We start from the raw sequence: 21,709 nt of genomic DNA, 5'->3' as shown, positions 1-21,709 counted from the left end.
ATGTTTCTGAGATCCATCTATGTCGTCACATAGATGCATGTTCGTTCTTTTCCATTGTTGAGTTGTGTTCCATTAAAGGAATCTGTCACATTTTGTTAATCCATTCACTTGTCGATAGGCTTATGGGTTGCCCCCAGCTTGGGGCTATTATGGATAACGTTACTAATCCTATACAAGCCTTTTTGCAGACACACTTTCATTGCTTTTAGGTAAATACCTAGGAATAGAGTTTCTTGGTCATAGGTGGGGGTGAAAGTGTAACCTTATAAGCAAACCCTAAACAGGTTTCCAGTGCAGTTGGGACACGCTCACCAGCAACGTGTGAGAACTCGAGTCAGCCCACATCCTTGCCAACATCTGGTGCCGCCAGGCCCACTTCTTTTATCTGTCCCGCTACATACAAAGAGGCTACTAGGCACACGTGGGTTTTGTTCGTCGAGCACCTTTTCCTATGCTTATTGGCCATTTCGTATCTTCTTTTGTGAAGTGTCTGTTCAAGTCGTTTCCCATTTCTTGGAGGTTTGTCTGTCTTTTTTCCTTTTTTTATATCCTGGATACAAGCCCTTTGTCAGATACTTGTGCTATGAATATTATCTCCCAGCCTGTGGCTTGCCTTTTTTTCGTGTCTTAATGGAATTTTCAATTTTTTGATTTATTTAAACTGCAAGTGGTGTTATATATTGTTAGTACTTTGCTTTCACATAACAAGTTCCTACTCTCCACCTTCTAAATCTCCTTAACTTTTTTTTTTTCTTTTTGATAAAAGCAGGGACTGAGGAGGGGGAAGAGATGGATAGGCTGAACACAGAGGATTTTTAAGACAGTGGAACTACTCTGTATATGATAATAGTGGATACATGTCATTATACATTTGTCAAAACCCATAGGATGTACAACATCAGTAGTGAACCCTAATGTAGACTGTGGGCTCTGGGTGATAAAGAGGTGTCAGTGTAGGTTCATGGATTATAGCAAAAATGTACCATCCGGTGGGAGACGTTGGTAGTGGGGAGGCTGCTGGAGGAGGCCAAGGGGTGTATGGGATATCTCTGTTCTATTCAGCTCAGTTTTGCTGTGAACCTAAGACTGCTTTAAAAGGTACATTCTATGTAACAACAAGAAAGAAAGGAAGAAAGAGAAAGAAAGGAAGAAAGGAAGAAAGGAAGAAAGGAAGAAAGGAAGAAAGAAAGAAAGAAAGAAAGAAAGAAAGAAAGAAAGAAAGAAAGAAAGAAAGAAAGAAAGAAAGAAAGAAAGAAAAAGAAAAAGGAAAAGGAAGGAAGGAAGAAAAAGAGGAAGGAAGGAAGGAAGGAAGAAAACTATATGCATTTATAACCACATATTCATGTAAATAAAGATTTGTATAACTATTATCATTTACTGACTTTATAATAAGTAAACATTAAATATTTTTCCAATAAAGTAACAGCTTTAACTTTTTATATCATAACATCCTATTAGACTTTACGTCTATGAAAGCTTCTGCTGCTCAAACAAAGAAAACAACTTTTAAGAAATGCAGAACAATGTGGGTGTTCACAGGCTACTGTGCCATTTAGCCCACTCTGGTCTGTAGTAATGTATTCATTCATCTTCATGCTTGTAATTGTCTGATCAACCATCAACCAAATAAAAACACTTCTATACGTACGCACACTCTGCCTCACCATGTAATTCAGTTACAGAACACGAAATGGCAAGTGTTCAAGGAGGTCCCTGGAATCCCAGTTAATCTGTGTGGTCCCTGAGGCCTTGGCTCCTTTATTGAGTCGTTCAGTATCAGTCATTCACTATCTGTGGCGCCCCTTCATGTCTCGAGGAGGGCAACCACTGGGACCCAAATTTCCAGAACCCCTCAGCAGGCCAGACTGAGCCTCTCCTGGCTGGGAAAGCCCCTGTCAGTATTGTTAATTCAGTGCATTTGGGGTGCATTGATCATGGGTCAAAAGGGGGGCTAGAACTTCCGAACTTCTCCTGTGACCCCCTGAAAATTTAATTTCCCAAACAGAAGAGCTGCTTTTTTTTTTAATGTCAGAGGTGTGTTCTAAAATCAGAGGAGAGAGAGAAAATCGACTCTGCACAACATTACTCTTGCAAATTCCTTAAATTTTCCATAAAGTACAATTCTGCGTGGAGAAGGCAGCTCTAGTTGTATATAAGTACAAATGGATACTGTATACACAAGTACGCACATTGTAATATACTCAATGTACACACTGTATACATGCACATACTCTATGAAGATGCGTGTATTAAATAGTTTGTTGTTATAGACAATAATATATATTCAGTACGAAGTGGTAAGACGGGGGATGTGGAGGAATGGAAATTCCCCTTGCTTGTCAGTGAGGCTGTAAATTGGTACAAGTGCTCTGTGAGTTTGGTGTTACCTAGTAAAGTTGAACAGGTGCGTGTCCCAGAAGCACCGCTCCTAAGTACAAACCCTAGATAAACCCTGTACGCGTACACCAGAAGCCATGAAAGAAGGCCCTACATCAGTGCCGTTCATGGTGGTAAGAAATTGGGAACCACGTGAATGTCGACAGCAGAGGCTGTAAGTACATGAGGGGGTCGTCAAGCCAGGGAGCAGTGTTTGCAATGAAATAAACTGACCGACGCCCACAAACCAATGGGAAGCCAAAGGGAAGAGTCACAAAACATATGCACAGTACGACTCCATTTCTATAAAGTTCCAGCACACAAAACCCCACCATACAGTGCTGAGAGGTATGTGAATAGATGGGAAAACTAGAAAGAAAAGCAAGGGAATGACATCTCAAAACTCAGGGTAGGGTTTACCCGTGAAAGGAAAAGAAAGGGGTTGTGATGGGGAAGGGAGACAGGAGACTTTAAGTCACAGGCTCTGATCTGTTTCATAACCTGAGTGGAGGCATCAGGGGTCAATTTTCTTCTTCTTTAAGTTGTGTGTGCGTATGTGTGTGTGTGTATAGCCATTCTACTTTTTGACGTATTTTACAGTATAACAGACCCAGCAGTACATAGTGATGTACAGTATGTGAAAAATGTTTCCACGCAAACCTCAACTTACACGACTGTATCTCTGTACACGCCAATCACCTGCAACCAAGGGAAGGCTCCCACTCTGGGATGTACAAAGAAGGAAACTTGAGAACAGCCAAGGAAACGGTAGTTCATGTGTCCCACCTCGGGTTTACGCTGGGACATTTGCTCCTTGTGCGGGACAGCTGCTGAAGTTAGTGGTAGTATTTAAACGGTTTTCCGGTGAAAGCTTTATGCAAAATTCCTATACATTCAATGTGCTTCTCAGAAAACCTCACAGCGATTGGAATCCTGGTCCTTATTGCTGCCTGGATAGCCACGTACTTGCCCCGGTACCCAGGGGCCATGTGTGTTGCCGGCTGGGCACGGGCACAAGACCTCTCAGTGACATTTCCCTCCAACAGCAGGGACTGCCACTTAAGCCAGTCACAACTGGATGCATAATAAACTCAAATTTTCTCTCCTCCCCTTTCTCCTGTTTCTACATTTTTTTCTTTGCAGTAAGATACCCCTAGTGGGCCGGAAGACTGCCCCTTGGAGAGTGGGCTCTTTGAGAGCAGGCACTATCCTCTTTATGTTTATACCCAAAGCCCCCAGCGTAGCGCCTGCACACAGAAGATGTTAGTTCTGCTCTATGAAGCCCTTCACTGCCTGTCTCTCCATTCAGCTGTCCCTCAGGGCCTATTTCTGGACACCATCACTTGTCCTCAGTTCCTCTTGAATGGGTTCCTACCACCCTTGCCTGTCTTTTCCCCCCTTGCTGTCCCCTCACTCCATATTCCCACTCGCAGGAATCTTCTTACCCCGAGTGCAAATCCCCTCCCTCTTCGCCCATGACCCTCTCACTTCTTGGGTCCTTCCTCTGCCAGTTCTGTGGCAAGTGCTTTCCATACTTTAAAATTAATTCCTCATCCACCCCAGAGCAGAGGACATTTTGCAGAGGACGATACTGACATGCAAATAATTTACCAGCCCCAGGCACAGCCAACCCAGGGCTGGCTGACCCTAAAATCCACCCCACTCTTTTGCGTCTCACCATCTATACAGAAAGTTTTCTGTGCCCCCAATACCCCTGCCCCCTGCCCCTGGCTGGCCGTGCACCGTAACTCTCCTCTCTGCCGACCAGATCTGCCTGGGCCCCATGAAAACACCAGATGAGTAGCTAGCAATGCCCACTCTGGCCACAGCTCCGTCTCACGTTGACATTCACCAGTCCCAGCCCCGGCTGATCTGTATCTTTCCTCGGATCCGTCAACACGATACAGTGTCTTTCTAATGCAGACTCAGTGTCTCCTATAGGCAGTGTTTCATTTCTTGAAGAGAATGAACACAGCCTTTAGCTTTGGTCTGATCTATTCAATCACCTCAATTTCTCCCAGTGGCTCTGGTCCTTTTCCTCCTGATACAGTGTCCAAAATAAATCCAATTTCTCTGTTGATCTGAAGCTCACATCAAACTCTTTTCTTCCAGCATGTGAATTACTGCAAATATGTCCCTTGGGTTCATTCCAATTGAGCTGCCTGACTCACAGCGCTGACAAGTTCGTCTCCTGGAAAGGAAAGGACAGGAGAACAGAGCCACTTCTCTGGACTTAATTCCAGCCAACAAGGAAGAACAAATTGGTGAAGTAGAACTGACGGGAACCTTGGGAGAAAGGGACCGTGTCTTGTCGGAGGCTGTTACTGCGGAGGAAAGCAACGTTGGCTACAGTCAGACATGTCACTTTTGAAAAGTGGGTTTCAAAACGTTCAGATCAGCCTGATGCCATGGACAGACTCTAAAGGAGCAGTGACCATATTTCCAAACCCCAAATCAGGATGCGTCATAAGCCAGTAGGTTTTACACTGCAGCTGGTTCTAGGGCCGTTGTGAGGAAAAGAAATCTCGATGCCAAAACAATGATTTTTGGCACACGTTTCAATAGTCTGTGGGAATAATAGGCCCTTTTCTAAACCGGTAACTGATTATCTAAAATATTGGACGCCTCAGATTTTATAACACTGCACTACTGAATGAGATGTTGGGAAGCCCTAAAACAAGAAATTCTCAGGATGCAACTATAGTTGATCCCAATTAAAAAGACATCTAAAGAAATCCATATATCTGCACAGGGAGCTTTTTGATGACTATAGATTTCAAAAGGATGTAGTGTGGGGCAAGTCAAAGGAAGGTATAAAAGAAAGGATGACTTTGATTGAAAAACAGAAAATGCCAACTCAAATTCACCTAAAGGAAGAAGGCATATCACAGAAGGTCATTAGGTGAGTGGGTCCCAGGGATGGTGTGAAAGGGCAGCGTCCTTTGACTTGCTTGATCTTAACTTCCTCTGTGGGTTGTCTTCACCCTCAGGCTGGATGAAATTGGATACTATGGTCCTCCCCAAGCAAATCCCTGGCCAGAACTGTTTCATAAAATCAGAGCAGCATAATTGTCCAGGATACGTTGAGAAATCAGCCAGAAATAATCACTACAGATGGGCACATGGCCAGGGAGAAATACCAGAGTGGTGCGTATACCAATAAGAGAAGTACCCAGGTCCCAGCTAACGATGAGCTGGGTGGCATTGGAAGCGACAACACAAATGCTCTCCCGGATACATTTGTATTAACAGGACAAGGAAGCATCCTGCTTGGGGCAAGCAGTGCAGCGCCAGACAGAGACACAGGACGGGCATTGCCACTCAACCCATGCTGTGTTTCTGTCTTCATCGGAAGGGTGGAAGGAACACCCCTCATCCCAGACACTCTCTGGGAAGTCTGGGTTGGAGACGTGGGCCAATTTCATCACAGAGTCTGAAAGAACTTGCAATTGAGAGCATAGAACTTCTACTTGAGTATTTAAACTTCAAAGACTAGAGGGAGAAAGGACCTAATTTTCTAAAAGATTTCAGTAAAGATAAGACCTTTTGACGTGGACCACCAATTTCACTCTCCCAGTGAGTTCCCTCCTTCACCATCATACGCTTGGTCTCCCCTGCATCCTTCCCAATAGCTTACCACGATGCCCTGGTGTCTCCCATTCTTTAACGACCTTCATTCACTCCCTCTTTCCTCTCAGCTAACACTCCATTTCTCTGCTCCTCTCAGAGCCAAACTTCCCACAAAAATTTCCTACACACACCCCTCCTGTTTCTCCTCCTCCAGTCACCTCTCACCAACCCACCTCAAGTTGATTCTGCTTCTCAACACTCAAACTGTAGCCATTAAGGAGGTCACTACCCTCTGAATCCCCAAGGCTTCTGTCTCACTTTCTCTGCACTTCATTGGCATGACACATGGTCGACCAGAACTTCCTTCCTTACCATCCCCTGCTGTTGAAGCCCACAGATCTCTGTTTTGGGGATCTCCTCTTAATCCACAGGGTCTGTCTTCTCTCTTCTCTTCTGCTCTGTCTCTCTCTCTCTCTCTCCCTTTTTTCCTTCTCTCCCTCTCTTTCTCCCTCCATCAGTCTCCGTTTCTTCTACCTGACATCCTATGACATTCTCTAGGATTCTATACTGATCTCTACTCTTATCTCTCTGTACTCTTCTCAGTCCCATGGCTTAACTCATGCATATAATAAATACTCCAAAATTTCTATCTCCAGCTCAAACCCCTCTTTTGGACTCCAGATTAATATATCCAGCTACCCGGTGGGCACCTCCGTTTGAATGTCTCACAGATATCTCAAACTTCACATTTCTGAAGGGGAATCCATTCTTTTCTCTCCTAAAATTACTTCTTCTTCCTTCTCCCCCATCTATGTGAATGGAACCCCCATATCCGCAGTGGCTCAAGAAGGATACCCAGGCATTGCGTATGAGTTCCTCTGGCATATAAGACGTAACATCCAAATCTATTAATACATATTATCATTCAACTTCCTAAATATATCTTGAGTCAGTTTACTTCTCTCCACTCCCGGTGTGAATGCCCTTGCCGAGCCACCTTCCTTCATCCAGGTTAATTCAGTAGCCTTCCAACCGGTTCCTCTACTTCGAATCCTGTCCTTACATAATCACAGCAAGCAGAGTGAGGTTTTTACAGCATAAATCAGATGGCTTTACTTCCTTGCTCAAAACCTTTCAATGGTTTCCTTTTGCACCTTGAGTTACATCCAGACTCCTTCTTGTGGCTTAGCGAGCCCTGCTCGCTCTGACTTCAGCCAACCTCTCAGTGGAGTGAAGGGCTCAGGCTAACCACACAGGGCAAGCCAGAACTTACAGGCGAAGCTTCTGCAGCTGTGCCATGGAGTGGTCGGTCCGTCCCATCTATCTGCACCCCAAGTTGTGCATCTGTCTACATCCTAAGCTGCACTCCCTGTTTGTAGGCTCTTGTGAAAGCAACCTCGAGGACCCATGGCAGCAAGATGCTCAGGGGAGCTGCCTGCTCCTGCTGAGAAAGCCAGCAACCCAGTGTCGTTCGCACCCAGAGGTCCTGTGGGAAGCTGAGGCCGTACACTGCCTTCCCCCGAGTGGAACGGAGTCAGCTCTGTCTTGGAGATACTATATTCTCTGTAACTTGTGCAAGAATTTGGAAAAATGTTCAAATTGAACCGTATGAATTTGTGTTTTGTGAGTCAAAATGGTGAAACATCGACAGTTTCAGATGGTTCAACCTAACATTTACCTGAAGTTTTCCTGCTGTTTTTGATTCATTCTTCCTGACTTGTATGTTTTTCATCTTCTTTTAGCTTTTTTTTAATCCCTCTCTACCTTACCCCCTCTTTATTTACCATTCCTATGCTAAAGATCTTGCAATAAAATGTATGTGAATGAGATTAATTACCTACTAAAGAATAATGTAGGAAGAGGCAGGGAAAAGAGTTTGAACCCTCTCGACATGCCTTTGAGCATATGGTGAACGATTTCTTCTCACAACTCTGGCATCTCTTCTTCCCTCAAAGCAGGTTCACCCTTACTTTTAGGCGCTTCGTAGGTCAGTAGAGCTCACACCCATCATGTTCCCTAAAAGCAGAGCTTGGAATTCTTGTGCAAAGAACCTGTAAGGGAGTGAGGGAAGTTGGATAGAGCAGAGGAAGAAACTCAGCAAAGAGGTTTCAGCTGAAGTCAAGTCTCAGCCTGAACCTTCGGGGAGCTCTGGAGCATCAATGGTATCGCAGAGTGGTCCAGCACGAAGTTCTCCTCTTATCATTCGGCCAGGAGCTGGAGCATTGAGTTAGAAATTCGCTCATTTTCCAACACTGTGTTACACTCCTTTGTATGACTCAACCAAAAATTTACTTACTCATTCTTCTGCTGAGACACATTTGGATAGTTTTTGGTTTTCTAGTATTAGGAGCAGTGCTGCTGCTGCTGCTAAGATTGTGGCTTTGTCCTGATGCACACTTGCAGGATTTTCTCTAGGATGTATACGTGTAAGTGGAACTGTCACTGTCACCTTTACTAGGTCATGCCAAGTTGTTTCCCAAAGTGGCTGTTATCAATTTGACTTCCACCAGCAGTGTAGGAAAGTTTCCATGGTTCCACATCCTTGCTAACGTCACTTGGTATATTCAGACTTTCTGATTATTGGTTACCTAGACAGTAAGAAAGCATATCTCAATATGATTTTACTGTGCACCCCATGATTTCCACAGAGACTGAGCATCCTTTTACATGCTTACTGGCTGTTCGCTCTCTCTTCTGTGAAATTTCTGCTCCTATCTTTCATTCCCCTTTCTTTTGAGCTGTTAGTCTTTTCCATATTTATTCACAGAAGTTCTTTATTATATTCTGGACACTGAGCCAGTGCCAGTGATGTGTGTGGCAAATCTCTTCTCTCAATATGTACCTTGTCTTTCTAGTCTCTGTTACCATCTAAAAACTAGAAGTTATTCATTTTAATGTACCCTGCTTTGGCAACCCTTTTATTTGTCATTATGGTTTTTGGTGTTGTGTTTAAGAAATAACTTCCCTGAAGTCATAAAGATGGGGGGTTTTTTTCATATTTTCTCCTTAAAGTCTTAAACTTTCGCCTTTCATGTTTAAGACCTTAATCCAGCTGGAATTAATTTTTGTGTATGATGTGACGCAGGACTTCATTTCATTGTTTTCCATCTGGATAATCAGTACCACATATTGAAGAACCCATCTCTTTCCCTATATGCATGGCTCAATTTATAAGCTCTTCTTTATGTTCCATTGGATTTGTCTGTCCCTGTGCCAAAGCCACATTCTTTATTTTTATAGTAGTAGCATTTTATGTTGTTGCATGATGGGGCAAGTATCTCTCTCCTCTTGTTCTTTATTTTCAAGACTACACTAACTCTTCTTGACTCTGTTCATCCATATAAATTTTGTAACTTACCAGTCAAGTTCCACGAAAATACTTTTGGGATTTTTGACTGGCATTGCATTCAACATATAAACCAGTTTGGGGAGAACTGGTATCTTTATGATATTAAGTCATCCTATCCATAAACATATTATGCTCTTCTATTTATTTAGATCTTTTTTGATGTCTTTCAGTAAAGTTTTTCAATTTTCTCCAAAAAGGAAATTGTGGAGTAGCAGTTCCAACATCTGGAAGCAGATGTTGCATTTGAATTCCTACTCCGCAATTCACTAACTTTGCGATATGGACAACCTATATAATCTCTTTGGCTATCAGTTTCCATAGCTGCAAAATGGGACTAATTTATAGTGCCGACCTCATAGAGTTTTTATAAAGATTATATGGATTAATATAAAAAAGTGCTTAGAAGAGTGCATGGCCCATGATAAGTGCCATATAAATGTTTTATGATCCCCTGGGTACAACACATTTTGGTTTTTTTACTATAAATAATATTTTAATTGCAGCTTTATTCTTTCCCATGTATATAGAAGATACAATTGAAATTTGTATTAATCAAAACCTGTCAACCTGCTAAATTTCCTTGTGCGTTACAAAATCATTTTTATAGATTATTTTGAGCCTTTTATCATATTATCTGCTCATAACACTGCTTCTTCCTTTCTAGTCCTTAAGCATTTTTATTCTTGACTTACTGCATTGTCTAGAACCTCTAGTATATTGTTTGAATTAGTAGTGGCAAGAACCTTTTCTTGTTCCAGACCTTAAAGAGAATGCTTTTAATATTTTGCCACAGAATAAAATGTTGGCCCCAGAATTCAGGTAGATATAGTTTATCAGGCTAAAGAATGTTTCTTCTATTCTGAATTTGCTAAAACTTTTTACCATGATAATTGCTAGTAACTGATAGTAATTGAATATGAGATGTTCTAATTTGCTAATGTGGTAAATTACATTTATATCTTTTTCTAATGTTGAACTACCCTTATATTCCTGGAATAATATAAACTTTATCATAAAGTAATTATTTTGGGGTTTAGACTCAATTTTCTAATATACTGATTAGGACGTTTACAACAATAGCCATGAGTTAAACTGGTCTACAACTTTCCTTTCTTGTACTTGCTTTTGTCAGGATTTCATATTGAGGGTATGCTGGCTTCTTCTTGACTCTGAAACATTATGTAAGTTTTGAATTATTTGTTCCATGAAAGCTTCGTAGAGCTCACCTAATCTATAAAACTGTCTGTGACTGGTGTTTTCTTTGAAGCAATGTTTTTAAATACTGAATCCATGCCCTTCATGGCTTTAGAATCATTTCCTTTTGAGTCAATTTTAGTGATTTTTGTTTTCTGAGGAATTTATTATGGAATTTATGTATAAGTTTTGAAATTACGTGCATGAATTTTTTTGATATTCTCATACTACTTTTTAATCTCTGCTGCCCCATTTATGCCCTTTTTCACTCCCAAAGTTGTTTGTGCTTGTTTTTTCTCACTTTTATATTTGATCTGTCTTCCAGTGGTGTGTCGATCTTATTAAGATTTTCAAAGAAGCAATGTATACCCTTGTTGTTCCCGTCTATTGAAACTTCGTTTTCCATTTCCTCATTTTCTGACCTTTCCTTTACTGTTTCCTTACTTCTTTCTTTGTTTTTTCCCCATTATTGTTTTCTAACTTCTTTTCTTTTTGAGTTATAGTCAGTTTACAAGGTTGTGTCAATTTCCAGAGCAGAGCACAATTTTTCAGTTATACATGAACATACATATATTCATTGTTACATTCTTTTTCGCTGTGAGCTACCACAAGATCTTGTATATATTTCCTTGTGCTATACAGTATAATCTTGTTTATCTAACTTTTAAAGTTCAATGTCTAGCTGCTCATATCTTTTCATCCCCTCTTCTGTTATAATAAAAGTCTTTGAGACCATAATTTTATCTGGAGGCACCCATTTAGCTGCATCCCACAAGGTTTGATTTAGAGAAGTTTCACCATTTTTTCACCATGTATTTATTATAGAGTTTCTTTAATTTCTATTATGGATGATTCTTTTTTTTATTCATTTCTAATGTAATTTCATTGTTGCCTAAGAATGTAGGTCTATTCGATACCAATTCTTTGAAATGCATACAGCCTAGAACTCGATCAATTTTTATAAATGTTCTATGTGTGTTTAAAAAGAATGTGTGTTCTTTGATTATTGGTGCAGTTTTCTATATACATACCTTAAATCGTGCTTGTTAAACATGTAGTTCAGATCTTCTCTGTCATTATTGATTTGGATCTGCTTGACCTATCGGTCTCTGAGACCAGGATGTCAAAATCTCCCACTCAGATGGTAAATTTGTCAGTTTGTCCTTATAGACGGATTGATTGTTGTTTTGTATGTTTCTGAGCTACACTATTAGATACTAATTCAGATTGTGACTTGTTACATATTTATCGTGAATCGAACCCTTTATCGATGTTTGATGAGCTCTTTTTTTTTAAATCTAAAAATTTCTTTTGGTTGTCCTCACTTTTAAAAGAAATTACATTAGATGTAAAATCTTATGTTGACAGCTATGTTCTCTCCAAAATTTGAATACTTTATTCCCCTTGTTTCTGAGTTTGTTAACATTGGAAAGTTATCTGTCTGCTTACTTTGATTTCCTTGCAGTAATTAACGTTTTGTGCCTGGCTGCTTTTGTGATCTTTTTTTCTTGGGTGCCCTGCGTTTTCACCGTGGTATACCTTTGTGTGGACTTAATGAACTCAAGCTTTGGTGTCTTTCATCAAATTTGCAAAATTCTCCGTCATTAGATAACCTGCCCTCCCCACTTCTCTCTTTTTGTCCTTTTCTTTTTTTAACATTTTTTATTGATTTATAATCATTTTACAATGTTGTGTCAAATTCCAGTGTGGAGTACAATTTTTCAGTTATACATGAACATATATATATTCATTGTCACATTTTTTTCCCTGTGAGCTACCACAAGATCTTGTATATATTTCCCTGTGCTATACAGTGTAATCTTGTTTATCTATTCTGCAATTTTGAAATCCCAGTCTATCCTTTCCCACCCCTCACCCCCTTGGCAACCACAAGTTTGTATTCTATGTCTATGAGTCTATTTCTGTTTTGTATTTATGCTTTGTTTGTTTGGTTTTTTTTTTTTTTTTTTTTTTAGATTCCACATATGAGCGATCTCATATGGTATTTTTCTTTCTCTTTCTGGCTGACTTCACTTAGAATGACATTCTCCAGGAGCATCCATGTTGCTGCAAATGGCGTTATGTTGTCAGTTTTTATGGCTGAGTAGTACTCCATTGTATAGATATACCACATCTTCTTTATCCAGTCATCTGTTACGGCCTCTCCCCACTTCTTTCTTTTGTCTCTCTTTTCTCTCCTTTTTGTCTCTCTTCTGTCCTCTTTTTAAATTCCAATAATAGAGATGCTGGGTCTTCTTACCATGTGTCCGTGATTCTCAAAGTCTCTTTCAGGTCACTTTCACACTTATATTTCAGCTCACTAATCCTCTTTTCAACTTCTCACTAAGTTTTAATTTCATTTACAATGATTTTTTTTTTTAATTTTTAGAACATCTATTTGGCTCCTTTTTAAATCTCCCTGGTCAATTTTTATAATCTCTTCATTTTTTTACATGCTTTTATTTAAGCCCAAAGATATATTAAATATCCTTGCTTTAAATTCTCTGTCTACCAATTCCAATGCCTGCAGTCCTTGTGGCTCTAATTGTGCAGTTGGTTGTTTCTGCTGACTCTCGCTAATGGTGCTTTGTGAACTCATGTGTGTGTTGATTTCTCATTGCAAACTCGTGTTCCTAGGATCTTTATCTGAGGGAATTCTCCAGGCTTGCATTTAGAATTTGCTTCCAGAAAGTGTATATATTTATTTCTTCCAAATGCCATGGGGCACTACTAACCTGAGACTACTTAAAGCTAAATTTTCAGAATACAGGTTTTCAGGCCACATGTAATGTAAATCCAGACAGCAGACCTGCATGAGGGGCGTTTGTGGGTAAGAGTTATTAAGGTAGCTATGTTCTTTTATTCTGTTCTGCCCAGAGCCATGGGGAGTGTTTTTTTCATCATTTCCATCTCTAGGGTGTGTAAAACTTTAGGTCACCCCCTGAGGGACCCCAGCTTTACCCAGGGGTGTTCCCACTTTGTTTAGACCCCAGCCCTTTTCTCTTCCTTCCTGTATGTATCCTACAAGGACACATGCCAACTCCAGAGCTCTCTAACTCAGATGAATTCAGACTTTCCTGTATCCAGTCTCCGAGGAGTTCCCTTCCTTTCCCACCAGCTTAGCCATGCATTTGAAAGACTTGTGTCTCAAATCCAGCATGTTTAGACACACTATAGCGAAGGGAGTTCTGAACATCTTTTCTTCATTCTTGCCCTCCATAGACTCCATTTGCCAGGTTTCTTAACATACCAACAAGCCCCCTGCCCTTAGACAAATAAGGTAATATCCTTTCTAGCATGCTATGGAGGATTGCAGGACTCAGGTGTGCAAGAGCTACCCCCTAGTCTTGAAGTTCTTAATCGCAGACTTGCTTCTTTGGATCCAAGATCTAATCTCCAGAGGGATCTACTAAAATTAAGGTTTCCTGGGAGGAGCAACATATGAGCTATTGACGCCTGCTCACCCAGCAGACGTTAGCTAGCTCTCACCTCGCCAGACCTTCGCAGCATATTTAGGTTGGGGAGGTAAGAAGACAGGAGAGCTCTGGAGCCCAGCGCATTGCCTGGAGAGGGCAAGTGGGGGGCGGAGATTAAGGACAGAGATATATGTTAGTGTTGAGGATGGGAGGCTAGATGCAAGGGCACAGCATGAATTTTCCTAGGGATTGTGGTGAGCAGCAAAAAGAGATCAATTGGATACCGCATGTAAACCATGGTGTCTTTACTAATTTGCTAAAACCCAGCCTTACTCCAGGAAGAAACAAAAATGAAAAGAATGAATAAAATTTGCATATTGTGCATTCAAGCCATAGAATCTGCTAGTCTGAGTCCCTCCGATGAGGGAACAGAACCCAAGCAGGTAATGATATTCACCTAAGATCACATTGTGGGGGCTCAAACCTAGGTCTTTAGATTCCCAATTCCAGCATTATTTTTATCTTCCAACATATCCCACAGTGTGTTTTATGCAACTCTAGCTCCAGATGATATTGTTATTATAAGGTCATGATTGGGAGGTATGACTGGGAGACGCTGAGGTGGACAGAGTTAGATACATTTTGGAGGATTTTTAAATCCCTTTGAATATGCAAATGTGCTTCATGTTGTGATGCTCAGAGGGCGGTGTGCAGAATACAGAGCTTCCCAAACTTACTTGACTATGGAATCTGGTTTTTAATTGAATATCTCAAGGGATTAATGTTCAGCAGAAAACAATTTGGAAGATGCTAAGCTATGTCACACTGCTCTTCTGGTTCTCTAACTCTACCAAAATATTTGTTGAATTCACGACAACAAGCATTTCTCAAGCCCAGGCCATCTGCCCAGCACTGTGACGAAGCAGTGGAGGACCCCGGATGAGTAAGGTTCCCAGCACCGAGATGCCTATATTGTCCTAACAACATTCGGACACGCGCATTGTAACCCTGCAGAGAATGTGACGGTGTAGCTTTTGAAACTAACAACTGAGTTTTAGCAGGGGGGAAGGTTGGAAACTTCACAACTGGCCGGAATCTTCACATCACTTCATCACTCGGACATTTGACCTTTAGGACATCTGATACCTTTAGGTAACTTTAGTGAACTTTTCCCATACTGAGCCTCTGATATGCGCCCCCTCCCGGCACCTGGAAAACCTGTTTCTTCCAGTCTTCCTCATCTTGGTGAATGGCATCTTTCTGTTTGCTTAGGCTAAAACACTGCATAATCATCCTTGACTGTTCTTTCACTGTCACGCCTCACAACTAATCCTTCAGCAAATTTTGTTGGCTCTACCCTCAAAATACATGCAGAATGCAAGCACTTGTCCCCACAGTCACCACCACGCAGGTGTACATCATCTCTGCCCTAGATCACTGCCATAGTGCAGTCTCCCTCTGCACTAATCTCCCTACCTTTGTGCCCCTGTATCTTTCCCCGACAATGTGGTAGGTATAATCCTCTCAAAAGCCAAGTCAGATCGTGGGTTCCCAGGGCTCAAATCCATGCAGTGCCCCCCCTACTCAACCAAGTGCAATTACAAGCCCCTATAATGTCCTGTGAGGTCCTAAATGATTTGGCCCCATTACCCCTTTGGCTTCCCTTTTTCTAGCTACACTGACTTCTTCACTCTTCCTTCAACTCTCTAAGTACATTCCTAGCTCCGCACCATCACATGCTCTGTTTCATCGTCCTGGACCGACCTTCAGCCAGACACTCATATGGTCTCTCCTTGCACCCCTTCACAGTCAGTGCTTCAGTGTCATCTTCCAGTCAGATAATACCTGCTGTCACCCCCACCCCATCCCTGGCATTCCTTCCCTGGCTTTAGTTCTCTCTGAACACTCACCTAGTTATTCATTTGTTTATTATTTCTCTCTCTCACTAGAATAACAGCTCCATGGGAGCAAAGGTTTTCATATCTCTTGCCTCCTGCTGCTTCCCCTCGCACCTACGAGGAGCTCAACAAGTATCTGTCGAATGGAAGCTGAACGATACATTGTAGATGCTGAGAGAGCCTTGATGAAGTAGTGACTTTTGGGAAGAGCCCTGGAAGAAGGGGCTGAGTGAGAAGAATACTGACAGGAGCCCTCAGAACGACTGCAAACCAGTACCGTCTCCACCACCGACTGGGATCTGGCTGCTCTTGGTCGGGCTCTTCTTCTTTCTCTGAATTTAATGACTCCATTTTTTAAAATCTGGAGGGAAAAAAAAAGTTTACATTCAAGTAAGCATTTTCAGTGTAATGGGGCAATTTTTCTGACTTAACAGAAACAACTTAATTAAATTTTGATTGGAAATTTGCAAGAAAATATGATTGGTTGCAAGTGTTAGTCATAATGAAGTTGTTAGTTTTCTCTTAAGCAGTCTTTTTTTAAATTGAAGTATAGTTTATGTACAATATTATATAAGTTACAGGTGTACAATATAGTGATTCACCATTTTTAAAGGTTATATTCCATCTGTAGTTATTGTCAAATATTGGCTATATTCCCTGTGTTGTACAATACATCCTTGTATTATTTTATACATAATAGTTTGTGCCTCTTAATCCCCTACCCCTATTTCTCCTCTCCCTTCTTCCCTCTCCCTACTTGTGTCTCTTGGTTGGGCTTTGATGGATCACGGACTTTAGGCTGGGATTTGCAGAGCCCTGAAGTTCCTGGCATGGGTTTCTGGGTCTGGGGTAAAGAAAGACATGGGGCTCCACCTCTGTTTCCTCCAGAAGAGCTTTGCTCTTCCCTCTTGGACATGTAGCAGTCTGCACAAGGTTTCCTTTGAGAAGTGCTGCCCTGCTAAAAATGAAAGTTTGAGAATCATTGCCCTTGGTGGTGTCCAGGACACCTGGCCCTCCTTGGACATCAGAAGATCAGGGGGACAACCCAGGCACCAGAAGGAGGGGGATGAAAGCCACCCAGCCAGAATAAGAGCCCTTTGGCTCAATCTAATCTGAAGTGGAAGGGGTGAGACCACACCCGCAGGAGGAAGCCTTTGTCCAGAACCCTGAAGTCTGATTCAGGTCAACTGGTCTCCCCAAGGCCGGTGTGGGGGAGCAGCAAAGCCGACATCCCACAACCCAGTTTAGTGGGTGAAGGATGGAGCAGACGGCCCAGCTTGGGGAATTCAGCGGGTGTCAAAATCCAGTTTATTCAACTTTCTGGATAAATTGAGAGCCCAGGATTCCAGCCTCGCACTAATTAAATCATAAGAGAAAATGACAGAGTGAAGAAAGAAGACACTGGAGTCGCTGAAAGCTGCTGAAAGTCTGTGCTATTGACAGCTGACGCTACATTAACATGAACGCCTTTGGTTAACGGGAGAGATGTGCTGAAGCAAAGGCTTTTGTCAGACCAAACACATCTGTGAATAATTGAACAATATTCATGTTGAAGGAGTCAGCAATTTATCACTGGCTCGGCCTCTACTTTTAAAAGGAGTGAATAAGGTTTTGAGTGAGGATATTAAGAATGTGTGCACACACAAGCACTACTCTTGCTGCAGAAGAAAGTTCAGAAGCCACCAGCTCTCGTCTGTGACAATCTGAAATCATCTGAGTTTTATCCAGGCAGGGTTCAGAAGCAGATCCAACTAACTGAAACCCTCTCTGCCCCACTCCCTCCTCGCTACCCCAGGGGGCTTCAGGCCTGAAGGTCGCTGCTCAGGCCATCAGAGTCTCTCCCTGTGGTGAGTGTGCTGTCTCCCAGCTCTGGGCCACCAGACCCCGTGCACTTCAGGTCTCAGAGGGGGATGCTTGCTCGCTGGCACTGAGGCAGGTGGCCAGGAGAGCTGTGAGGAGCCAGGCTGTAAGAACCAAAATTCAAGGATGACAGAAGAGACTGGAAGAACCTTTAAGACAGACATGAGCACCAAAAGGAGACGACCTTGGCAGGTAGGAAACCTGAAACCCGGAGAAGGACAGCGACTGGGCCAAAGTACAGCGGTGACAGAGCCCTGCTGCCCCTCGGCCTCCTCACATCTTCAGACAAATGGACCCACGGATCCCTTCTGCCAGCCAGGGGGTGGTGTGCAAAGCAGAGGGGGCTCTGCCAGACCCCCAGACAGGAGACGCTTGGGAGCAAGGAGAGGAGCGAAACTGCTGGCCTCTTAAATGCACGGCAGAGCCCTGGTGATAGGCCCCCAGCTCCGTCAGCAGCTCCTTCCTGGGGGAGGACTTGCACCCAGAGTTTGGCTCCAGAGAGAAGGGAAAGGAAAGGCAGCCTTGAGTGGAAATCTCCCACCTTCCACATGCATGCATGTATGTGTACGTGTGTGTGTCTATGCATGTGTGCATGTGTGTGAGTGTGCATGTATCTATGTGAGTGTATTGTGTATGTGTGTGCATGTGTGTATGGATGTGCATGCATGCATGTAAGTGTGTGTATGTGTGCACATATGTATGTTGATGTGCATGTACATATGTATATATGTATGTATTATATGTATGTGAGTGTATGCATATGTGTATTGTGTGTATGTGTGAATATATGTGTGTGCGTATGTGTGTATGTATGTGTGTAAGTGTATGTATGTGCATAAGCATGTGTACATGTGTGTTTATATGCATAGCATATGCATGCAAGTGTATGTGTGTGTGTGTGCATGTGAGTATGTGTGTGCTTATGTATTGTATCTTTGGTCATTTCTCCCAGAAGACTGGAGACCACTAACTTAGATCGCAGGTGGGGGAAACTGCCTTCCCTGGGAGAGTGCTTCTGAGAGGACAATGGCGTTGATCTAAGTGAATGCCTGGTGTTACCATCTGGGGGTTGGTTGGAAACTGCTCTGAGCAGAGCCCTCTCTGATGACCCTCTCCCGCCTGGCCCTGCCCTCCCTGGCCACCACCACAGCCAATTCCCCCCACCCCACCAGATCTATAGCCCAGGCCATCCTCACACCCAGTGACTAATGAAGCTCCTCTCACTCGTGGGGAAGGGTGAGAGGCCAGGAGGAGGGGAGATGAGCTCCAGATGGAGCCCCAGCAGTAAGAGATGGAATGAAAATAGAGCCGGCAGAGGCTTGCTTGAGAAGTGAGACCTAGGTAGGTGCACAGGCCTTGAAGACCCCGAGTCCTTCCAGAGCTGTGCCCTCGGCCCCAGCCCCAGCCATCTCCCTGCAGGCTGCCCCTCCGTAAGAAATGCACTCACATTGGTGGTCTCCCAGCCCAGGGTCCCCTTCAGGGGCATGAACTTGGGCACATCACTACTCATACCCGCTCTCCCTCCACACCCCAACAACTCTGTACCCTGGCAAAATTTTTTAAAAGTTAGAACAAAGAATTTGTCACTGACACATTGCGGGGTCTTGGATGGTCATGTTTTCTTCCTGGGTATCTAGTTTCACAGCCATAAAATGAGGCCTTGGGACAAACATTCTCCAAGGTTCCTGCCAGTTTTTGTACTCTCTCTTTATGAAAATGAATATACACACACACACACACACATATATGTATATATATGTGTAACTGTATATGTATGTATCACTGAATCACTGTGCAGTAACACTAGAAATTAACGCAACACTGTAAATCGACTATACTTCAATAAAAAAGTGAATGACAAAGAAAAAAATCATAAATAGTAAGTTGAGGGGCTCATGGAGGGCCAAGCCCCATGCTCCGTCCCCACCTGCCCGCTCATCTCAGCAGATGGGCAGTTTTCTGACTAATTAGCCAGGAGCAGCCTCAGGTGGCGGATTGGAACCTCCCTTCCAGGCTTCCTTTTATGCCACTTTCTCCACCACCACCACCACCCCCGCCACCAATCAGCTGTTCAAGTCACCAGACTGTGGTCAGCGCTGTGTCGTTTAGGACTGTGTCACAGATGCGAGTCACAGAGACTGCAATAGAAAGGAGGAACATGGAACCTATGACCTCCCGCAACTGGGAAGTCCAAGGATTGACTAACTTTGTGCCCAGATTTATCCAGGGGCTCAAATGATGTCACCAGGACCCTGTCCATCACCCGTCAACACCGCTGGTTCAGGATCATCTCCAGGAGGGTCTTCCTTCAGGATGGTCTGTGGCTGTCCCCGTCCCTCCTTTCTTCCTGGCTCCATTCCAGGAGAACATAGTATTTCTCTCCAAGGAGTTCCCTGGAAAGTCCTAGATTTGTACTGAGTACATGGGCCAAGGTCAGGACCCCACCCCTGTGAGAGGGGAGGACGAGGAGGGGGGCGATTGGATAGAGGTGGATGTCATAGTTCGTGCTGCCTCAGAAGAGCTTGGAACCCAGAATGAATGAGTACCGGCTAAAGACAGAGACGGATCTCATTGCTCCGGGATCTTAGTCATGCAATTTCGTACCAACGTCACGTGAAACGTCCCGCCTCCTCTTCCTCTCCCCTCTTGGTCTCCCCGTCAGGGGGAAGTTATGTTGTAGTCACCAAACGAGAAATGGGAGTGCCATTTGATTCGTGCTGGAAAATGTCAGGCTCCCTCAGGAAGAAAAGGCAGGTGGAGACACACAGAGCAACAATAAAGAACACACACGCACACACCACACACCTGCTGGGTGCAGGGGGCTGGGTCCACCAACAGGAACATCACCATTGCCCATTCATTAATTGTGACCAGATGGTGTGCTCCGGCCTCAGGTGACCCAGACCCTAGGAACACCACCATACTCCAGCTTTCACTGCACCCCTGCCTTCTGGGGTCCCCTGTCCCCCTCAGGCTTCCTTCCTGCCACCAGGCAAGCCATTCCACCTCCTCCAAAGGCATCTGCAACCACAGACTGAGTGATTTGGAATGACAAGGACTCTCATTCCAACATCAGACGCCACCTTTTTGTCCAGAAATCTCAATTTGTTTTCAGGTTGAATATTACAGTTTGTAAATAACTGTATAGAATAATATACAGAATAATAGAATAAATACACTGTGTTTGGGTTTTTTTTTTTTTTTACCCTTAATGCATGACAGCTGAAGAAAGCTGGGGAGGGTGGTCTGCACCATGCAGGCGGTTTACATTTAGAAAGGCAGGTGAAGAAAAATTAAACACAGCGAGTCTATGATGGGGTTAGAGAGGGGTCACCATCCCCCAGCCTGTCTGTCCCCCTGCCCAGGGCCCCTCCCCACTTTAGTGAGGGTCCCCTAAATAAGACCTCCTCCCAGCAAAATGGCAGGGGACATACTGGATGGGCTGCATCCTTGTCCCTTCCTCATACTCCCTGCAGGCCAACCCACAGGTGCACATGCTCACTCTCTCTCCCCCATTCTCTCTTTCTTATTCTAAAACCATGTCTCTGGTATTTTTCTTTTTCCTGCATAAAATATCCCCTCTCCTTCACTTCTTTGAATCCCATCCCTTCATGAGACCCAAATCCAGTGCCTTCTTCCCCAGGAAGCCTCCCCTCCCCCCGAAGCCCAGGAAGGCTCTTTTCTTTGGAACTCTGGCTGCACCTCATGTGAGCACCGCTCACACACGCCTCACGGTGCTGGCTCTTCCAGGTCCGCACTGTGACACGTAAGAGGCAGGAGCGCCTTGGTGGGCGGGGTGTAACCATCACATCCGCTGGTTGGAGTCCTGGCGCTGCCATCTCATACCTTTGCACCCTTGGGCAATGTACTCAACCTCAGTGCGCTTCAGTCTCCTCCTCTGTAGAATGATGAGGAGGATACTGTCATTTCCCAGCTGCTCAGGTAGGTTTAAGGATTCAGTGAGTCACTGCCTGTCAAGCACGTCAAAGCTGTTAGCACGTCCCCATCTCCCAGCCAGACCCTGGGCTCCTTAGTGGATAGGACTC

General features: G+C 43.5%; 1 long non-coding RNA gene across 1 annotated transcript; it reads right to left on the bottom strand.

The window, feature by feature from the left end:
* Positions 1 to 370: 370 nt before the first annotated feature.
* Positions 371 to 20,850, bottom strand: LOC116660748. Its single transcript, XR_004316356.1, has 3 exons — positions 20,841 to 20,850; positions 9,028 to 9,033; positions 371 to 921 (listed from the first exon to the last, which is right to left on the bottom strand). It is a non-coding gene; the product is annotated as an uncharacterized LOC116660748 (long non-coding RNA).
* Between the last annotated feature and the right edge of the window lie 859 nt (positions 20,851 to 21,709).

Source organism: Camelus ferus, chromosome 31 (genome assembly GCF_009834535.1).
Source record: "Camelus ferus isolate YT-003-E chromosome 31, BCGSAC_Cfer_1.0, whole genome shotgun sequence".
In the NCBI taxonomy this organism is placed as follows: Eukaryota; Metazoa; Chordata; class Mammalia; order Artiodactyla; family Camelidae; genus Camelus; species Camelus ferus.
This window is presented reverse-complemented; position numbering and strand designations above follow the sequence as displayed.